The following is a 21,388-nucleotide window of genomic DNA, read 5'->3' as shown; positions in this document are numbered from 1 at the left end:
GGTTATATTCAGGGTGGAGATAGAAAAAAATGGCTAAAGGAAGTTGCAGTTCTAATTACCAAGCAGGTTATATTGTGTAATTTGATTTCGCATTAAAGAAAGAAAAAAAAACACCCTTATATCTTAGTTTTATTTAGCTAAAGATTGATGGATATTCAATAAATGTCCCTTATTATCTGAATGCTTCTCAGACTTTTGTACTGAAGTGCTCCTGACACTGTAGAGAAGGGAAAACCCAGAAGTATCTAAGAGTAGAACCCTGTAATTGGCTCTCCATCCTATAAAGTTGAATCTCACTTTATCTTAAATTCATGTGAATTTTACATTCCATTAATCAGGCATCATAAAGCCAGTCCTCCTCTTAAAGATATGAAACTCTAAACTGTAAAAGAATTAAACCCTATGAATATTAAGATTTTTCTTCATGTCTAAAACACATTGGTAGAGGGAATCCCTGGCAGTCCAGTGGTTAGGATTCAGCACTTTCACTACCATGAGCCAGATTCAATCCCTGGTCCAGGAACTAAGATCCCGCAAGCCACCCGGTGTGGCCAAAAAATAAATAAATAAAATAAAATAAAACACATTGGTAGAAAGTATATAACAGCTGGTCTGTAGACTAGTGACAGCCTATGTTGGTGTTTTTGGATCCATAGTGAAATAAAGATAATGTGTATTATCTCTAATTACAAAATAAAGATAATGTATGTGTGTTGTTAAAAGGTTGCCTGCTGCCCTTTATCAAAGAGCCCTCCTTTATTTGGAGTATGGAAATGCAATAATTTCACTTAGCACTTAAGGGCTCTCTGTAACTGAAATTTATTCATTGGCAAGGCATGTGGGTTTCATGTTTACCCGCACCCTTACCTCCACCTGAATTACCTGACTTCCATGTCCTGACAAATCCCTTAGGTGCAAAATGGCATTTTCTTTGAACTTGCATTTCTCATATTATTAATAATATTGCACATCTATATATTTGTTTAGCCATTTGGATTTTTCATTCTGCCAATTGCTTATTGATATCCTTTGTTCAGTTTTCCATCAAGCATCCTAAATTTTTCTTATTGATCCATAGGAATTTCTTGTATATTCTAGATTAGGGATCAACAAACTATAGCTTGAAGGCCAAATCCTGCTCACCAGCTATTATGGTAAATAAGTTTTTATTGAAACACAACCATATTCATTCATTTATGGCTGCTTTCATGCTACAACAGCAGAGTTGAACAGTTGCAACAGAGACCATATGGCCCATAAAACCTAAAATATTTACTATCTATTTACAGAATAACCCAAGTTCTAGATATCAACTCTTGTCCATTTTAGATGTTGCAAATAATTTTTCCCAGTCTATCATCCATCTATAAATTTTTATTTATGAGGTCCTTTGTTGAACAAGGATTTTTAGTTTGATGTAGTCAAATCTATTAATTTCTTGATTCATTGTTTGTATTTTGTGAGTCTTACTTAAAAAGTTCTGTCCTGTCCCAAAGTCACAATAATATCCTATACTTTCTTCTGTTTGCTTTAGAGTTGTACTTTCACAATGTGATCTTTAATTTCTAGAATATATTGTGTGAGGTAGGAAATCCAGGTTTATTTTTCTGTATAGAATGAACTATCTTTAAAATAGACATAATAGTATTTTCCTTTATAATATTGTTAAATAAAACAGTTTACCTAAAGTTCTTAATATGGCACCTGACACGCTCAAGTTACTATTATGTACTCTATTTATTTTCAGAATGCAGAATTATAACATAAATTTTCCCTCATATCTCAGTCCACACTGGCATTAGATCTTGCCTCCATTTGGTATGCCTTTTTGGCTTCCAGTGCTTTTGGGCTAGCTCTGGTTTTCCAGAGTGTCTCCCCAGGCCTTGACCCTTTTAAATATTTTTTCCTGCAATAAAAATGGACCTAAAATCGTATTTAAGGTGTTGGCTAAGGATTTTGCTCACTGAAACTATTCAAAATAATCTGTGTTCATGGGTGTATTCATTGATAGTAACATGGGCATTTGACCCAAACTGTCTTAATTCAGAAGGAAGCACTGTGATGAAGCAATGTAGGAGAGAATTTGGGGCAGGATGAACTTTGAGGACTAAATCAGACTATAGAAAGCTGTACACAGTCTGGGATATTGCATTTCAAAGTAAGCTCTTTTTTTTTTAAACAAGTTCATTTTAATTTGTATTTTTTTAGTTAGAAAAGAGGCTAAATTTTTTTAATGTCTGTTGTTTTGTAGATCTTTTTTATCCACATCCTTTGCCCATATTTCCCTGCAGCCATTATCACCTTCTTACTGCTTGTCATCATTCAAGATTCACATTTTCACAAAGGGTTTGCAAATATATTGGACCATATCTTAACTTCTTTTACCTGCCCTTGACCTTCACGCTTTATTCCTAGCATTCTTATCTTCCCTTTCAGCCACTTTGTTTCCATCCTTTAATGGCTTCCAATTTTCTTCCTAGGCTTTCTGTATCACCAGCAATCTACAGTGGGAGGTAGCACTTAGCAATTTACAGAATTTTCATTTGTCCAGTTCAGGCCATCCCCTTTTCTGTTACGGAAATAACTGGGAAAAAGAGGTTGGTTATCAGGAGTTTACTTTGGGAATATGGAATTGGAACAGAAAGAGACAGATAATGTAATTTAGGGGCCTTTATAGAATATTTCTTACTAGAAAAGAAAGGCAAGTTCATTATAGAGAACATGTTAAATGAAAGTAAATTGTAATATCTTGAAAAAATAGCATTATATTATAGATAATTGGTAAGCTACCTTCTAAACTTGACAGTATATTATAAGCACTTTTCAATGTTATTAATATTCTGGTGTTATTTTAATAGCTGTATAATATTGCAGTGTTAAATATGCCATAAGTTAATCAGCCCCTATTACTTCCAATTTTGCAATATTATAAACAAAGCTGTGAGGAATATCCTTATAACTACATCTTTTTGCATATCTATGATTTTGGGTAATTCTAGAAACTTAATACTAAAAGGAAAAATTGCTATCTTGAAATTGAACAAAGTTTTATATATACATATTGCCTTGTTGCATTTACATTTTTTTTTTTTTTTGTGCGTGTGTGTGTGTGTGTGTGTGTGTGTTACGCGGGCCTCTCACTGTTGTGGCCTCTCCCGTTGCGGAGCACAGGCTCCGGACGCGCAGGCTCAGCGGCCATGGCTCACGGGCCCAGCCGCTCCGCGGCATGTGGGATCCTCCCGGACCAGGGCACAAACCCGCGTCCCCCGCATCGGCAGGCGGACTCAACCACTGCGCCACCAGGGAAGCCCGCATTTACATTTTTTTCTGTTAATTGGGTAAGGTAAAATGGCGTCTCATTTTAATTCGCATTTCTTTGATTAGAAAAGAGGTTGAATACTAAAATGTATTTATTGGCCATTGTATTCTTTTTGTTTATCCCTATCCTTAGCCCATTTTGCAAGGGAGTGATTATTGTCTTCTTACTGCTTTTCCTCATAAGCTCAGCTCCATCATTTGATTTGTTACTTGCAAATATATTAAAACATCACTTAAGTATAATGCTTATTTTTATGTTTTCATATATCATGGTCTGTCAGTCTTTACCTTATGCTTTCCACCTTTGATGATATGTTTTGAAAGTCTCCTCAAGATTTTATAAGGATTCACATTTTCTTATAATATTTTTATTATTTTGTTTTTCAAACATTCAAATCATTAATCTACGTGCAGTGTATTTTGATGTTGGTGCAAAGTAGGGATGTAACCTTGTGTTTTGTTATCCCCAAATGATTAACCAGTCGTCTCAAAGGAGATGGTTTAGCCTTAAGAGATTTTTCATACCAGCCAGGAAGAGGCATAAATTTATATACCTTGGAGAGAATAGATATAATAAGTGAAATTATCTCTCATTTGATAAATCATTCTTATTTATATAGGAAGCAACTATTTATTATTTTACTTTTTCAATTCATTAATACAATGAACTGAGAGTATGTATCTCATGTGTTTTAATTGAATAGAGTGCTTAAATAATTTATTTTCCTTAAGGTAAGTTTTTCGGGTTTTTTGGGTTTTTTTGAAATAGTGTTTCTCATTCCTAAACAATATAGATTAGCAATCTGGAGATTATCCTTAATATATATCATTATCTAAAGGTACTGTTTTCATCAACTTCTTAATTAAAATTTTTTTTGCTGAGATTTTCAAACATTAATTCCTCTTTCTGTGGAATTTTAAATATTAGTCTTTAAAGCTTAAAAAAAAATCTGTCTTTGAAATAGATGTCCTGATTTTAAAGTAAGTATCTTCATCTGTTTTAGTTATATAATGATTAAGTATGGAACACTGCATTTCTTGATTACTTGTTCAAATATATGCGTTAATTTTAGTCATGGTTTAAAATCAGGAAAATGAGAGGTTAGGATACTATGAATTTGTATTTTATTTCTTATAAAAATTTAACTTTTTCTATTCATAATAAATGATCAGTTTAAAAGAAGTTGGTTAAGTGTGCTTCCCCCCCCCCATTTAAAATGCTTCTGAGATCATTGTACTTGGTTTTTTAACTTGCCAGATTTTAGAGTATGACACTGTAAGTACGCTACTCTAATAGATGCTTATTGGATTAAAAATGTCCCATTTTTTCTTGCTCATCCTCATTCTGCTGTCACTAGAACTGATACATATATTCTTTCCTTCATTTAAGAAATATTTATTGCATACCTACTATGTTCTGGGCAGTGTTCTGGGCTCTGAGGATGCTGCAGTAAGTAAGACAATTTTTCTCTTTTGTATTTTGAAAGAAAAAAATGCTATTTATTTTTAAAACAGTAAGTATATGCTGACTACTACTAAGTGTTGTAGGCATGGGGTGGCAAGAGATTAAAGGTTAGCAGAGGGACTTCCCTAGTGGCGCAGTGGTTAAGAACCTGCCTGCCAATGCAGGGGACACGGGTTCGAGCCCTGGTCCGGGAAGATCCCACATGCCACGGAGCAACTAAGCCCGCAGGCCCTAGAGCCTGCGCGCCACAACAAGAGAAGCCACCGCGATGAGAAGCCTGCGCACTGCAATGAAGAGTAGACCCCACTCACCATGACTAGAGAGAAAGCGCATGCACAGCAACAAAGACCCAATGCAGCCAAAAAGAAAAAGAAAACGAAGGTTAGCAGAGGCCAAGTCTTACAAATATGATAAGGAGACTGTGGACTTTAACCTCATTAAAAATGGGAAGTCATTGAAAGTTTCAAGCAGGAGAGTGCCATAATCAGAATTACATTTTGTATGGATCACCTTGGCTGAGGGTAAAGCATGGATTGGAGGGAAGCAAGTCTGTAGGCAACAAAACTGGTTAGGAGACTATTTCAGTAATCTCAGCAAGAGATGATGATGATATAGAATAGAATGGTGGCATGGGACTTCCCTGGCGGTCCAGTGGTTAAGACTCCGTGCTTCTACTGCAGGGGGCACGGTTCGATCCCTGGTTGAAGAACTAGGATCCCACATGCTGCACAGCATGGCCAAAAGATTAAAAAATAATATAAAATAAAAGAAAGAGAGAATGGAATGGTGGCCGGAAAGACCAAAAGAGAGAAGAGGACCAACTCAAAAGTAGAATCCACTATATTTGATGGTTACACATAGTTTAGGTTCAGGAAGGAGTCAAGAGGACTTCACATTTCTGGCTTGGATAATTAAATGATGGCAGTGCCATTAACAGAGCTAGGGAACATCAGAAAATGCACAGTTCAATTTGGAACTCTTGAGTCTGAATGCCTGAGAGGACTTCAAGTGGGCCACTGGGTATACAGGTCTGGAACTCAAAAGAAATTAGTTGGAGATACCATGCAAACCAAATATGTAATTGAACCCATGGGAGTGGATAGATAGTCCAGGGAGAATGTAGAAAAAGGAAAAGGGAAGAGAAGGTGTCCTAGAATGGAGCTCTCAGGAACACCAGCATTTAGGTAAGAAGGGTACAAGGAAGAGGAAACAGAAGGAGCTTCAGAAAAATTAGTAAGAAAATTATAAGTGAGAGTTTGGTATTAGAGAAACAAAAGGAAGAGCATGTGTCAAGAAGGAGGTGTCGATAATATGAGATGTGGTTGAGAGAAGCTGCAAAATGTCCATGGGATTAGCAGGAGTTCATAGATGATCTTAAGAGAGCAGCACCAGTACAGCAGGGGAAGCTGAGCCAGGTTGAAGTGAATGGAGGAATTGTGGGGACAGGGGAAGGGGGGGCATGCAGATAGAGACTGCAAGTGCAGAAAATGCCCTCATGAAGTTCCATTTGGAAGGGGTGGGGAGAAAGAGTGAAGGGACTTGGTGAAGGATGTAGGGGAAAGTTTTTAGTGTTACTGTCGTTGCTTTAGCAATGGGAAGTTCATGAGGCATGTTTTTGGTGCTAATGGAAAGAACCCTAGAGAAAGAAAGACCATCAAGGGAGGAGATGGGATCCAGAGCACAAGCAAAGCAGCAAGAGGGATGCCTTTCTAAGAGGGGAGAAAGAGGAAACACGGATTCAGGTGTGGTTATCTGTGGGTTTGATGGAGAACCTCAGTTGAAGTTCTCCATCAAACATCATCTGAGTCTTAAGTGTCTAGAACAGTGCTTGGCACGGAGTAGGCACTCTAGAAATCTTTGTTGAGTAAGATAGTCCTCACATAGCTGCAAGAAGCAGCCTAGCCAAACCCACTTCTAGGTAAGACCTGCCAGCAGAGGCACTTGAGGAACAGGCACACAGTGCTCAGCTCTGGGATAACAGCACTGAATTTAGTGATTTCAAGAATGTTTTGTGTTTACCTAAATTCTCAGGAAACACAGGGCTGAAGTACAAAAGTCGAAGAGGTCCAGAATAAGGCATTGTGGCATAAAAATGATTTTGAGCGGAAGGCATTTGAGTTCCTAAAACCCTCTATCTGCCTAAAAGCAGAGCCTCCCAGAAGAGCCTAATTATCATAAAGTGCCTCCCCAGGTGCACCTCTAATCTTCTCAAACATTGTCACAAAACTACCGTATCTCCTACCTATACTCCTAAGGGCCCATTTATCTTTCCAAAAAGTCATTTGTTTTTCCTAAGTGCCCTTTCTCCCCTGCTTCTAAGAAGTCATTTGTTCTTCTAGAAGTGCCCCTCCACCCCTTCCCATCCCCCATTCAGATGTTAGATAAGCCCTAAATTCCAGCTGCCTCCTTGAGTCACATTTCTTGGTGAACCCCTGTGTTATATATGTAATTAAATCTGGTGTGTTTTTTTTCTCTTGCTAATCTGTCTTTTGTCAGTTTAATTTGTAGGCCCCAAATCATTAACCTAAGAGGGTAGAGGAAAAACTGTTTTCTCTCTGACAGAGTAAAGGGGCATGATCCTCTCAGATGGTTGCGAGAGAGAGGGAGATGATAAAGCAAATATGGCAGAATATTAACAGTTATTGAATCTGGAAGAAGGGTATGAGGCAGTTCTTTGTACTCTTCTTGAGACTTTTGTATGAAATTATTTCAAAATAAAATGTTTTTTTAGAAAAGAACCAGCTTCTGCATTTATTGATCATCTCTGCTTTTTTATGTTCTATTATCATCTATTTCCAATATCAACACCTTTTTATTTCACAACTTCCTATGAGTGGAAAAAATGAGGAATTTGAAATATGGAGCTACTTTGAGGTTTGGGCAAATTATATCTCTGTGTTTTAATTCCTTCTTTTTGAGGATAATACCTTCAAAAATGTTGCTATGTAAACTGAGATAGGCACAGAGTAGGCACACAATAAATGTTATTCTCTACCCTTCCAGTACCAGTTCAAATCTCATTGCCCTTATGAAACCTCCCCTCATCACCCCCACGATAACAACTTATTTTGTATCACACCATATGTTTAGCTAAGTGGCTAAATTTCATACATTACCTCTTTGATTTCTCCTTTACAATCATTTTCTCTGCCTTATAGGTTGGGACATTTAATGAAGCTAAATGACTTGGCTAGATATGGGGCTAATGCAAAATATCTAGACAGTTCATACAACTCAACATCAGAAAACAAACAACCCAATCAAAAAATGGGCAGAATGGGGCTTCCCTGGTGGCGCAGTGGTTGAGAGTCTGCCTGCCGATGCAGGGGACACGGGTTCGTGCCCCAGTACAGGAAGCTCCCACATGCCGCAGAGCGGCTGGGCCCGTGAGCCGTGGCCGCTGAGCCTGCGCGTCCGGAGCCTGTGCTCCGCAACAGGAGAGACCACAACAGTGAGAGGCCTGCGTACCACAAAAAAAAAAAAAAAAAAAAAATGGGCAGAAGACCTGAATAGACATTTTTTGAAAGAAGACATACAGATGGCCGACAGGCACATGAGAAAATGCTCAACATCGCTAATCATTGGAGAAATTCAAATCCAAACCACAATGAAATATCACCTCACACCTGTCAGAATGGCTATCATCAAAAAGACCACAAATAACAAATGTTGGTGAGGATGTGGAGAAAAGGGAACCCTTATACACTGTTGGTGGGAATGTAAATTGGTGCAGCCACTGCTGAAAGTAGTATGAAGATTCCTCAAAAAAGCTAAAAATAGAAACACCATATGATCCAGCAATTCCATTCCTGGGTATATATCCGAAGAAAATGAAGACACTAATTCAAAGAGATATTATACATGCACCCCAATGTTCTTAGCAGGATTATTTACAATAGCCAAGATATGGAAGCAACTTAAGTGTCCATCAACAGATGAATGGGTAAAGAATGTATATTTATATAAATACACACTGGAATTCTAATCAGCCATTAAAAAGAACAAAATTTTGCCATTTACAACAGGGATAGACTTGGAGGGTTTTATGCTAAGTGAATAAATAAGGGCAAAGATAAGACTGCCAATCTTAATTAGTCAAGGATTTTCTTATGGATTCAAATCTGTCATTTATTCTGATTGTAATGAGGTTTTTAAATTGTCCAGTTTGAAATGCCACATAAATCATCCAGATTGAAAGTAGAATTTATAAATAAAGCAGCTTAGAAGTAGTTTCTGTAATATCTTAGAAAACCTAGCTATCTGACCTTGTATTTTTCTTAATAAAACAGGAAAAGCCATTGACTGATAAAGTATTGTCGTTCACAGGTAATTACGTAATGAACAAATCCATTGTTTTTTATCGAGTTTGCTAGAAAACTATCTTCATTAACATTTAGATTTACTGTAATTTATATGGGACCCACACATTTGATTTGCAGATTTGGAACACTTTATACTTAGCAATTGATGTCCATTTTCCTTTTCCATTTATTTTGCTAAGACATATATTTTTCTCAAAATGCATCAAATCAAGTTGAATAAATGAAATTAATATAAAAATATCTGTTAAAGCATGTTAGTGTCCAAGCTCTTCATCGTTTGCCATCTGTTACTCATCTGGACATAATCAGAGCTTATCAAATACAATTAATATACCATATGTACCACACAAGTGATTCTCAACTGGGATGATTGTGTCCTCCAGGGGATATTTGGCAATGTCAGGAGACACTTTTGATTGTCACAACTGGAGAATTAGCAGGGTGCCTGTGGTATCTAGTGGGTAGAGGCCAGGGATGCTGCTAAATATCCCACAATGCACAAAACAGCCCCCCAAAACAAAGAATGATCTCCAAAGTATCAATACTTCCAGGGTTGAGAAACTCTGGTCTACACCAAGCACCCTGATGTTTAAAATACAGCACAAACTGGTTCTGAAACCTAGTCCACCTAAAACTGAGTTCCTCTACCGAGTTTATGATTAACTTTTCTATCCAAAACTTTATTTCCTTTCTTGTCGGACACCTGTTCCCCTCAAGATTGAGGAGTATCAAAGAAGAGGGGCTTAAAACCAAGCAGGACTCTGCAAGGCCCTGCCAGGTACAAAGCCTTTCTGTGTCCGCTCTTTCTTCTTTGTACGAAAAAGGCTTCAGCCTCCTAGACCTTCTCTGAGTTCCGAAGGGTAGATTCAAACTAACTAGGGAAGTGAGGGAATGCAGAAACAAAGGAAAAAGAAGAAACAAACTCGGACTTTTTCATTTACTTTGGCCTCACTGTACATTGGGTACATGAACTTGGGTTCGACAACAGTTCTTTGTTCACTAGAATTCCTATAGAGGAAAGAATAGATTATTATCATTTTAAAATCATTTCAACATTTTCTCAGGGGAAGGCTGGATTCTTACAAACTGTAAAACATTAGGTTAACATTCAGCTTGTATGTATTGTGTGTTTTGTATGAGAAACTCCTTTTGATGTTATATTTTCTTTCATGCAAAGACAAAACTGATAAAAAGAAACAAGTCCAAAATGGAGTCATTTGCCTCCACAACAGCAAACCAAGACTTACTTGCACTTTCAACCTCTCCCAGGAATGTGACCTTTAAGCAGACAATCTGAAATTTCTTGATCAACACTAGTGAGGTCATCTGCATGACACAGACCCCTGCTGTTCCCTTCCCCAAAAATAGTATGGTCTCACCTGAAACAATCCTTTCTTTTCTTTTGCTCATACCTTCTTGCTCCACCCTCCTTCTGCCTATAAAAACCTTGCGTTTTGTACAACGCTTCACAATACCCTTCTGTTTACTAGATGGAATGCTACCTGAGTCATGAATCATTGAATCGAGCCAATTAGATCTTCAAACTTACTTGGTTTAATTTTGTTTTTTAATAGACTTGTTGGCAGTGGTGGGATCCAAAGCAAACTTATGATGGCATTCGGGGACAACAAGAAACACAGGCGTGGTGCCCCACAAACACTTTTGAGTTCACTGTTGTTCCCGCTGTTTCTGAAGGCCATTGGTAAGTTCCTCTCAAATTTGAGCTCCACTCTCTTTGCATTCAAGCTCCCAAACTAACTGGCTTTCCTTTTTGGGGCAGGTCAGCTTGAGCTGGTAGACGATTCTGCCCAGAGCTCAATCAAGCTAGCAGATAGTTCTGCCCAGAGCCAAGCCCCTAGCCTTTCTGACCACAGTTCCCAAGTTTTTTAATGGAAAACCCCAGCCCTTGATTCAGTTCCCAGATTCCACATTGGGAACTGCTGATCATTTAGTCTGCAATCCCCCTATTTGTTTGGAATCCTTCCCCAGATTCCACATTTGGCACTGTTGGTGGCAGCTGCAGTTCTCCATTTTGTTTGGAATCAGTCCTCAGTCCCCATTGTTTCAGGTTTGCTGGTTCAATCCTTCCCCCATTCAAGGGTCCACAGGAATTGTTGGTCGTGTGCACTAGGCCATCTTTCAGCCAGGACACAGTAACATCTCTTGGTTACTGCCAATATCTTCATGTATTTGCTTGACTTATTTTTTGTAGACAAAGGCTCACTGCTAATGGGATCCTTTACATCCAAAGAGTTGAAAGTTCAACTCTAAAATAAGCACACCTGCTTATTATTATATGTTTGAGAACTGTGATTCTGGAAGCTATAGATAGTTACAAAAATGGTAATATCTTGCTAAGCTTGTTCTGTGTCCTAAGAGCTTAGCTTGGTAGCTGAAAGGGTAGGGGCTCCAAAATATGGCCAGCATAGAAATGGGGGTTAAACTCCATTTGCAGCCAGGAACCTACCAACCTGCTGCCAGCCCTCAGGGAGATTACAATGGCCATTATGAGGAATGTTCCAAATAGATAAGATCCTTTCTAATGTGACTCAAAAAAGGGCTCCCAAATCAAGCTAACAGAATGGAATACCGATTTTGATTTTGATTAGCATGCAGAAGGCTCCAAAACTTTTCAAAATTCCAAACTTGCTTTGTTGAAAGATTCATGGCAAAAGGCTAATGAAAAATTAAAGACACAAAAGGTATTTAAAACAATACCTAGGCCTCCTACATTTCACCCTCCTAGGGTTCATTATCAAATCACTGGCCCAAAAATTGATGTCTCTATTGCAATCAACTGGGGCACTGGAAGACAGATTGTCCTCAAAAGCCCTATGTGAATTCTTCAACATCAACTCCAATGCACCTGTATGTACTCCTCCTAGAATTGATGAAACTCAGGAATTTTTGGTAAACTGCTACATTATTCCCTTAAGCAGCAAGGGGAAACTAAAATTAATGGGATTGTTTAATACTGCCAGAAATACTGTTTATCCAACCAGAAATCTGATAAGATATTTGAAAGGATTTAATAACTATATGATCAGAAATTTGGCCAAGTCAGAAGCTGATATTCAGAGCCTGATAGGAATTTTTTTTAAATGCTTTCTCTCCTTAGCTAAAATAAAACCATGTACCCAGAAGGAAAGATGCAAATTGGAGAAAAGGTAGTTGTAAGAACAGGTCAGCCTCTTTATCATTTAGGCTGCAATCCTAAAGTTTAAAGTTTACCTGCAGTTTTTTTCTTTGCCAATCCGCCAGACCTCACCTATTCCTCTCAAAATGCTTGAAAAGATCAGGACATTGGAAACAGAATCGTCCTGAGCTTAATCTATGCATTTGTGATACAGATTTTCTACCCCCATCTTCTCCAGCACCTAAGAGCCATTCTTTGAAATGCAAACTTTAAGAAGAAGTTTCCCATCAAAAGAAAAAAAAAAGAAAAAGGGGTATTTTGCAATTGGGCTAATGAAAAATCTTGCAAATCTTCTCCACAGATGTTAGTAACTGTAAGTTATCTGTTTGCATCTGTCTGTATATATATATATACACACACATATATGTATATATATTAAATGTGTGGTGTTTTCCTACCTCTTGACGGTATTGCCAAAATTAATTTGTAAGAGAGCTCTATTTAGTTGGTTTGAAGGCAAGCACTTGCAAGGATGGGGCATTAACAGAAACTAACCCAAATGCTTTTCTTTTTTTTTTTTTAAATGATTTAAAGAAAATATTTATTTATTTGGCTGTGCTGGGTCTTAGTTGCAGTTTGCAGGACCTTCATTGCTACGTGTAGGATCTTCGTTGCGGCATGCAGGATCTTTAGCTGTGGCTTGTGGGATCTTAGTTGCAGCGTGTGGGATGTAGTTCCTGGCCAGGGATAGAACCTGGGCCCTCTGCATTAGGAGCACGGAGTCTTAGCCACTGGACCAGCAGGAAAGTACCCCAGATGCTTTTCAAGTTCAAGTAATCTGGGATAATCTTCAGTAAATAAAGGTAGTTTAAGTTCATTGGTTTAGTTAAGACATGTCTTTAAAGTTATCAACACCGAATATAAGGCAGATAACCAACTTTTATTCTACCTGGTCTTACTACTCAAATAAGTCCATGTTATCTCTGTTATGGGATTTGTCAAGAAAAATAACTTAGAACGATGGCTGATTTTTGTCCAATGTCTCATGAAGTTTTGGTGGGTAATCTAAACATAGTTGTTGGGAGTGTTACCCGAAAAACTGGGTTCATTTCTTGGTGGGTGTCGAGCCAAAGACATAACCAAGACAAAGAGCAGGAAAAGGAAGGATTTATTACTTGCAGCAAGTAAGGAGACCCCCAAGGATCTTTCCCAAAGCAGAATCTCCCCGAACACCAAAGTTGGGGAAGTTTGAAGCTAAGGGTATACGCATATTCATGAAGGGGCTTGAGCAGAGGAGGATTCAGCATAGAGTTGGGGCAAAGGTCAACAGAGTCCAAGCTTTGTTGATTGAAGTCACGAGGGTCAGAAAAGGTCAACTCCTTATTTCATCCTCCACCCGAGTGGGGGCCTTAGTTTCCACAGAACTCAAAGATATGTATCAGATTGTTATGTATATCCCTTGAGAGGGAATTAGGACTCTGTTTTATCTCTGAACTATTGTTTCTTGACTGATTTTCCTTTGTTCCTGCATTCCCTTACTTCCCTTAAGATCATTAATTACTGAGACCTGTTCAAGGACAACCATTGTGGCCAGGCTTAGATAACTAAATGCTTAGGCCAGAAATGTTTCTTTCATGTCAAGAAAGCCATGCCTGGTTCTCTTTCTCCAGGGACCCCCTACCATAAGTGCTTACATCTTATCCACTGAAAAAAAATTTGCACAATCTAAAAGTTGAGAATTATGTTTTATTCTGTGGACTTTCTAAGGACTTAAGCCCAGAAGACAGCCTCTCAGTACTGAGAGACTGCTCCGAAGAGGTAAGGGAGCAACCAGGATATATAGGAATTTTTGCAACAAAAACCAGGTAGTTGAAACATCAAAAGATGACTGTTAATTAAGGAAAACCATACATCCCCAGTTAACGAATTTAGCGCTTTTCTATTTATGGGAAGATGCAAGAGTCTGGGCTCTTTGAAATCATTCCTTTGGTATACACCTTAACTATCTAGGGCTAGTATCTTGTTTTTCTCCATCCTGAGTCCTCTGAGGGCACACGGTCCAAGTGGCTGCAGTGGCTGATGGCTGGATGGCCTCAACATTCTTTCTTTACTGATAAGGCAGTAACAAAGTAAACTTTGTTTACTGATACGACATTCTTTGTCCACAACCTGGATCAATATTTCTGGGGAAGTTGAAATTCAGTTATGTAAGATCACTGAACAAGCCCTGTGGCTTAAAATGGGGTCCTTCAATGGGGTCTTTCTTTGGTTTGGGTCTTGAGGATGTGGGTAAAAGATGTTGTCCGCCATCTCAGCAAACAAAGGATGTTGCGGCCATCAAGCCATCAGCCACTGCCACCACCCCTAAAGGTGAGCCTGGGGGAACTCAGGATGGAGACCAACAGGATGCCTGCTGCCAAGCCCTCAGCCACTGCAGCCACCCCCAACAGTGTACCCTGAGGGGACTCAGGATGGGAAAGCACAGGATACTGGCCCCAGATAGCTGAGGCACATAGCAAAGGAAGAATTTCAGTGAGCCCAGACTCTTGCATCTTCCCATACGTAGAAAAGCTCTAAAGTCATTAACTTGGAATGTGTGATTTTCTTTAATTAACAGTCATCTTTTAATGTCCTGACTACCTGGTTTTTGTCGCAAAACTCCCATATCTCCTGGCTCCCCCTTACCTCTTCAGAGCAGTCCGTCAGAGCTATCTAAGAGGCTACCTCTAGGGCTTGAAGTCCTCAGAAAGTCCACCAAATAAAATATAATTCTCAACTTTTAGCTTGTGCATTTTGTTTTTCAGTCAATAGGGACTCCAAAGTGTACTCCTAGGAAATTATCCTGCTTATCGTTATCATAATGTTTTCCCTCGTATTGTATCCTCTCAAAAGCTTTAAATGCATGTTCACAGCCACTAACCACCAGGCAAATGATCTCCCTAAGACAGGACTGTCAAAAAGGGAATGAAGAAAATGACAGATTTAAGGATTATGAACCTGGAACCGTGACCTGTGACTGTCACGGGGATTAAACAAAAAGTCATGACCTATGGATACCACACCAAGGATCAGCAAAGCTGTGGGAACTACAGAGCAGTAGCTGAGAGTGATGCTAATGCCTTAAATTTTTATCACATCTCTCGGTTAGGGTGAGTTTGATCAGAAGGGAATTGTTGAAAAGAAATAACAAGCCCAAAATGGAATCATTTGCCCCCAGGGATAACAACAAACCCAGACTTACTTGCAGTTTCAACCACTTCCAGGAATGTGACCTTTAAGTAGGCAATCTGAAATTTCTTGATCAACACTAGTGAGGTAGGTAATCTGCACGATAAAGACCCCTGCTGTTCCCTCCCCCCCCCCCAGAAGAAGATGGCCTGGCCTGAAACCATTCTTTCTTTGCTTTTGCCAATGCCTTCTTGCCCCACCCGCCTCTACCTATAAAAACCTTCCATTTTGTACAACCCTTCACAATACCCTTCTGTTTACTAGATGGGATGCTGCCAGATTCATGAATCATTGAGCACAGTCAATTAGATCTTCAAATTTACTCAGTTGAATTTTGTTTTTTAACAGAACTTAGATGAAGCCTTTCTTCCTGGAACCCCCTCTCTAAAAATATTGTTTTTTATCTAGTCTTTCCGGAGGTGAACCTGAACTTGACTAGCATGGCAAAGGATCCTCCCCAAGGTATGGACTATAGATACGAGTGCCATGTAAATTATACGGCTATAAGAAAGTCACTTAAAAAAAAGAAAGTCACTTATAAAACTCTTGTGCCTCAGTATTTCCCTATCCATAGAATAAGTACCTACTTTACTCTCAGAGATAATGTGAGAACATTTCACTTGAAAAGAAAGTTACCATCCAAGTCTAAGATCTGAAATAAGAGAGAAGGTAAAGAACACCAAGTGCATGTTAACCTTCCTGGTGTTTATGATTTAAATGTCTTTATTTATTTATTTTTAATATTTATTTATTTGGTTGCACTGGGTCTTAGTTGTGGCAAGCGGGCTCCCTAGTTGCGGCTTGCAGGCTCCCTACTTGTGGCATGCGAACTCTTAGTTGTGGCATGCATGTGGGATCTAGTTCCCGGATCAGGAGCACGGAGTCTTAACCACTGCGCCACCAGGGAAGTCCCTAAATGTCTTTTTTTTTGAACTGAGAGTTGGCAACCCTTTTTTATGTCTTTACCCTTGAAAGTCTGACCTGGAACACAGAAAAGGAAATTTGTTTTCTTTTTGAAGATCTCTAAGGAAGATTGTCCTACAGTCTATCAGGCTGTTGTAACATCTAGCCTATAATTTAGCGTGGTAAGACATGATACATTACAATGTAGATTGATATAACTAGTTTGGAAAGCAATTTACAATATTTATCAACTAACCTCAAAAATGTTCATGGCCTTGTTAGTGCAAGTTCATGTGCCCGACACACAGTGAGGCCAAACAAACTGAAACGTCAGAGTTTGGAGCAGAGAAAGGTTTATTGCAGGGCCATACAAGGAGACAGGTGGCTCATGCCCTAAAATGCCCTGAGCTCCTCAAAGAGTTTCAGCAAAGCATTTTTAAAAGCCAGGTGAGGGAATTCCCTGATGGTCCAGAGGTTAGAACTCTGAGCTCTCACTGCTGAGGGCCTGGGTTCGATCCCTGGTCAGGGAACTAAGATCCCACAAGCTGCACTGCGCAACCAAATAAAGAAAAAAAGCCGGGGGTGGGTGGGTGGGTGGGGGCATCACAGGGTATGTGATCAGATGGTGCACAGTCCTCTGACTGGCTGATGGTGAGGGAACAGGTGGTGTCACAGGGGTTCACGTTATCAGTCCTTAGGCTCCAGGAGGCCTGGGGCGATGTGCTCATGGTCATCAAGTAGTTAACATCTTCCATTTGGTGGGGGGTTTTCACATCTGCAAAACAACTCAGGAAATTTGCATCAACTACTATTATCTAGGTACTTCAGAGAGGAGCTAAAGCAGAAGGTATGGGGGAAAGCCTGTGGGAAGGCCCCATAGGGTCCTGCTCGGTTATAGCCTTTCAGGCTGTAATTCCTTTTCTGGGAATTTATCCTAAGTACACACTAGGTTTTCTACAAAGAGATGTTCCTAAAAGTGTGATTTACCCCAGTGAATAAATGGAAACTACCTAATTGCCCAACAACCAAAATAGTGGACTGGATATATTAAATTGATTAATGACTCAGTGTTATATTCCCATAAAGCTATTAAAAATTGTTTTACAGAACACATGTGATAACGTTGGGAGATATTTTCATTAAAAAAGAGAACAGGTACAGCAACATGGATGGACTAGAGGTTGTCATACTGAGTGAATTAAGTCAGACACAGAAAGACAAATATATGATATTGCTTATATGTGGAATCTTAAAAGAAAATGGTACAAATGAACTTATTTACAAAACAGAAGTAGAGTCATGGATGTAGAAAACAAACTTATGGTTACCAGGGGATGAGGGGGGGAGGGATAAATTGGAAGACTGGGATTGACATATACACACTACTATATATAAAATATATAACTAATAAGAACCTGTTGAATAGCACAGGGAACTCTTCTCAATACACTGTAATGACCCATATGGGAAAAGAATCTAAAAAAGAGTGGATGAATGTGTATGTATAACTGATTCACTTTTGCCGTACCCCTGAAGCTAACACAACATTGTAAATCAGCTATACTCCCATAAAAATTTAAAAACAAACAAACAAAAAACCAAAGCTGTTAAAAAAAGAGAGAGAGAGAGAGAGAGCGAACAGGATATGAAACTTTGTTCATTGCATGACTATAATAGCATAAGAAAAGAAATTAAGCAAAATCCTATAAAATGGTATAATCAAAGCTGCTTACCCATGGCTAGGACTCCGTGCTTCCACTGCAGGGGGCATGGGTTCAATCCCTGGTCGGGGAAATAAGATTTTGCCGTCTGTGTGGCGCAGCCAAAAAAAAAAAAAAAAAAAAACAACAGCTGCTTGCCCAGAAATTCCACTTCTAAGAGATGATCCTAGGGAAATGATGATTGGCTATAATGAAATTAATCACCACGCAAAAAAAGTAGAAACAACTTTAATGGTTTTTTAGTAAAAAATTGGAAACAACTCAAATGTCCAACAACTCAAACATAAAGGATTAGTGAAGTCAACTATGGTATAAATATACAATAGAAAAATGAGCAGCCAATAAAATGATGTAGAAACATGTCTATTGACTTGACAACATGTTTACAATATATTAAGTGAAAAAAATGCAGGTTAAAAACGTGCATACATTAAAACATCCTTTAAAAGAATAGGAAGAGATAAAAATGTTTATATGCATGAATGTAAGTCTGTAAGGATCGTCTCCCCAAAGGCGGCTGGTTATCTTTGAGTGGTGGGATTAGAGGGTGATGTTTCGAAAATTTTGCTTATATGTATTTTTCATATTCCTGTAGTAAATCTGTAATCACAGTGGTTGTACTTCTGGCACCAGCTACTGGAGTCTGTGGCCGACTTGATCTTGTCAGATAAGCATTGAAGAAAGTGCACAGATGTGTCAGGTGGTGACCAGAAATCACAAGAGAATAGGACATGCTCTTTGTGAAATCAAAAAGCAGCAATGCATTTGGTTTTTGTTTTGTTTTGTTTTTTTAATTTTTGAATTTTATTTTATTATTTTTTATACAGCAAGTTCTTATTAGTTATCCATTTTATACATATTAGTGTATATACGTCAATCCCAATCTCCCAATTCATCACACCACCATCAATGCATTTGTTAATTGTGTATGACAGAAAGAGGATAGAAGAGCGTGCAATACATACATAGGTGGCAGCCTTTCAAATTTACTCAAGATTACTCAACTAGGTTAAAAATGTAGCTTATTTCTCTTAAGTCTGCTCTGATTTACCTGACAAGCTCCCTTCGTCTAGGTAGAAGAAGCAGGGAGGGAGGAATAAGATCAAGTCCAATTTGTTAACCTCAGTTCAATCCCATAATTTATAATGCCTTTGTAGGTAAACAGTCTCTACTTGGATGACTCAGTTAAGTGCTCAACGGTAAGAGTTCCGCCCCTCCCTCTGATCCTCTCCTAGAAGGCATCTGGGTGTGTGAGGGAGGGATGTGGTTTCCTTGACCTCAAAATGGCAAAGGGCAGATGTTAATCCTGCCAGAGAAAAGTAGGATCCAGACCCTGAGCGCCTCTTCCTGTCCTCTGCTTGCCCAGCAACCCAGCTAACATACCTCCTGCCCTAGTACTTCAGCCTGGAACAAGGAGATCAGGACAATTGTTCCCTGTGATCTCCCTCCCAGGCTCCTCTCCCCCCTTGTTTTTCCCCTACAAGTGAGTCCAGAAGGATTGGGGGAATGCTTTTCCCCTCTCTTCTTTACAGCCTGGGGTGGGGGGGCCTTCCTTCTATTCTGCACACACAGCCTATGCATTAAAAAGGAAGCTTTGTTATTTAGAAATCCCTTTCTTCAGAAAGCCTGGGTTTTATGTACATTGTCTTACTAAAAAGAGGTCAAGAAAATCAGCTTTGAAATTCAAAGCTGATGAATGGCCTCTCGGTTCTGGGCAGCACCTGTCTGTCCTTTCTTTCCTGGGACAATAAGCTTGATGACTCTGTCAGAAGGCTACCAGGGAATAGGATTTAAAGGGGGGAATCAAAATGCATTGGTTTAATTCTTATCAAATGTGTTCCCTAGAGAGGTGAAATTAGATGAACTAAAGTGATGAGATTCATTTTCTTGGATGTCTTGCGAGATCCATCTCTTATCTTCATAGAGACAAAGTATAATTTAAAAAAAAAATTTTAAGGTTTTTAAAAAACATAAACGAAACTCTGATGAAAATATGGTGTGAATACTTGTCACAGGTTTTATGCATTAATGGGGGAGCCAGCAGGATGGTAAATCTGGTACAAAAGAGAATTCAGGAGACAGAGATTTATATGTTCAAAACGGAATATAATGCTGAAATAAGTTTGCTAAATTAGAAGCAAAACAGGGCAATAAAACCATAATCTTTGGGGCTATCACTTTTGCACAGAAATCTTTTGCATCTCTACTGGACAAAAATCTACAAGTTAACTGTCTGAGCCTTAATCAAGCCACAGAGCATTCCCATGGAGAACTGAATCCTTGGGTGGGCTTGTTAGATAAAGGGCCTTAAATAAAGCTTCAGTCCCACATTGAAAGGACAAGCAGTCATCCTTTTGCCTTGTTTCCAAATGTTAGGTAATTTTTTCTTAACATAGTCAAACACTACATACACCCTATCCACCTTAACAGACACGAACCCAGTCTGGTGACAGCTGCTGGAACAAAGAGCCATGAATGAATTTATAAAGAGCGTACAGAAATAAAAGATAGGCATTTAAAGCAAGTCTGGGTTTCTGCTTTAGAGACACAAATGAATAGGTATCTTTAAAAACATAGAATTGTGATGTTGCTCCAAACTTACAGTTTTACAGATATTTTATTACAAATTACCCTTTCTGTTTTTAGATTCATATCTAGATAGATTTAATTAGGCCTAAATGATTCCATTAAAAGCAGATTAATCGGGTTAAATGAAACCATAAGGGCATGTGATAATTTTCAGTCATCTTGCATTATGTAGGTCACCACAGCCCATGAAATGGATGCTAGTCTATTAGGTTACTGAAGTGACAAACATTATTTCATGGATAAGGCATATTCAGAGTTGGCTTAACTTTAAGGAATTTAGCCCAGTTCACATTTAACCCACTCTCCAACTGACAGTAGTTTCCAAAACAGTTTTGATTTTTAAAAAGCTCATAACTGCTCATTTGTAATACCATCCTCCTTATTCAGATGGTTTTTGAAGTATCCTCTTGGTTAAAGAGAAATAAAAGAAAACGAATATTATAAAAGAACAAAGCCTGCTCTGAGTAGCAGTTTCCCCATGGAATTTCATTTTCCGAGAGTAAGATCATCTGATTAAAAAGCTCAAATTCTCTGAAACTTTCTATTGAAGTCTATGGTATGTAACATGAGCACATTTCCATAGTAAGGTTATTCAGTTGTGGAAAATACAAGAACTCACATAAACATTTTCCTTTAAAAGTTGAAGAAATCTAAGACACTGCATGTTGGTGCAGAAATGAGAAATCTAAAGGTGTTGCTCACTGAC

Source organism: Globicephala melas, chromosome X (assembly GCF_963455315.2).
Source record: "Globicephala melas chromosome X, mGloMel1.2, whole genome shotgun sequence".
Taxonomy (NCBI): Eukaryota; Metazoa; Chordata; class Mammalia; order Artiodactyla; family Delphinidae; genus Globicephala; species Globicephala melas.
The sequence above is the reverse complement of the archived record's forward strand: the minus strand, read 5'-3'. Positions refer to the sequence as shown.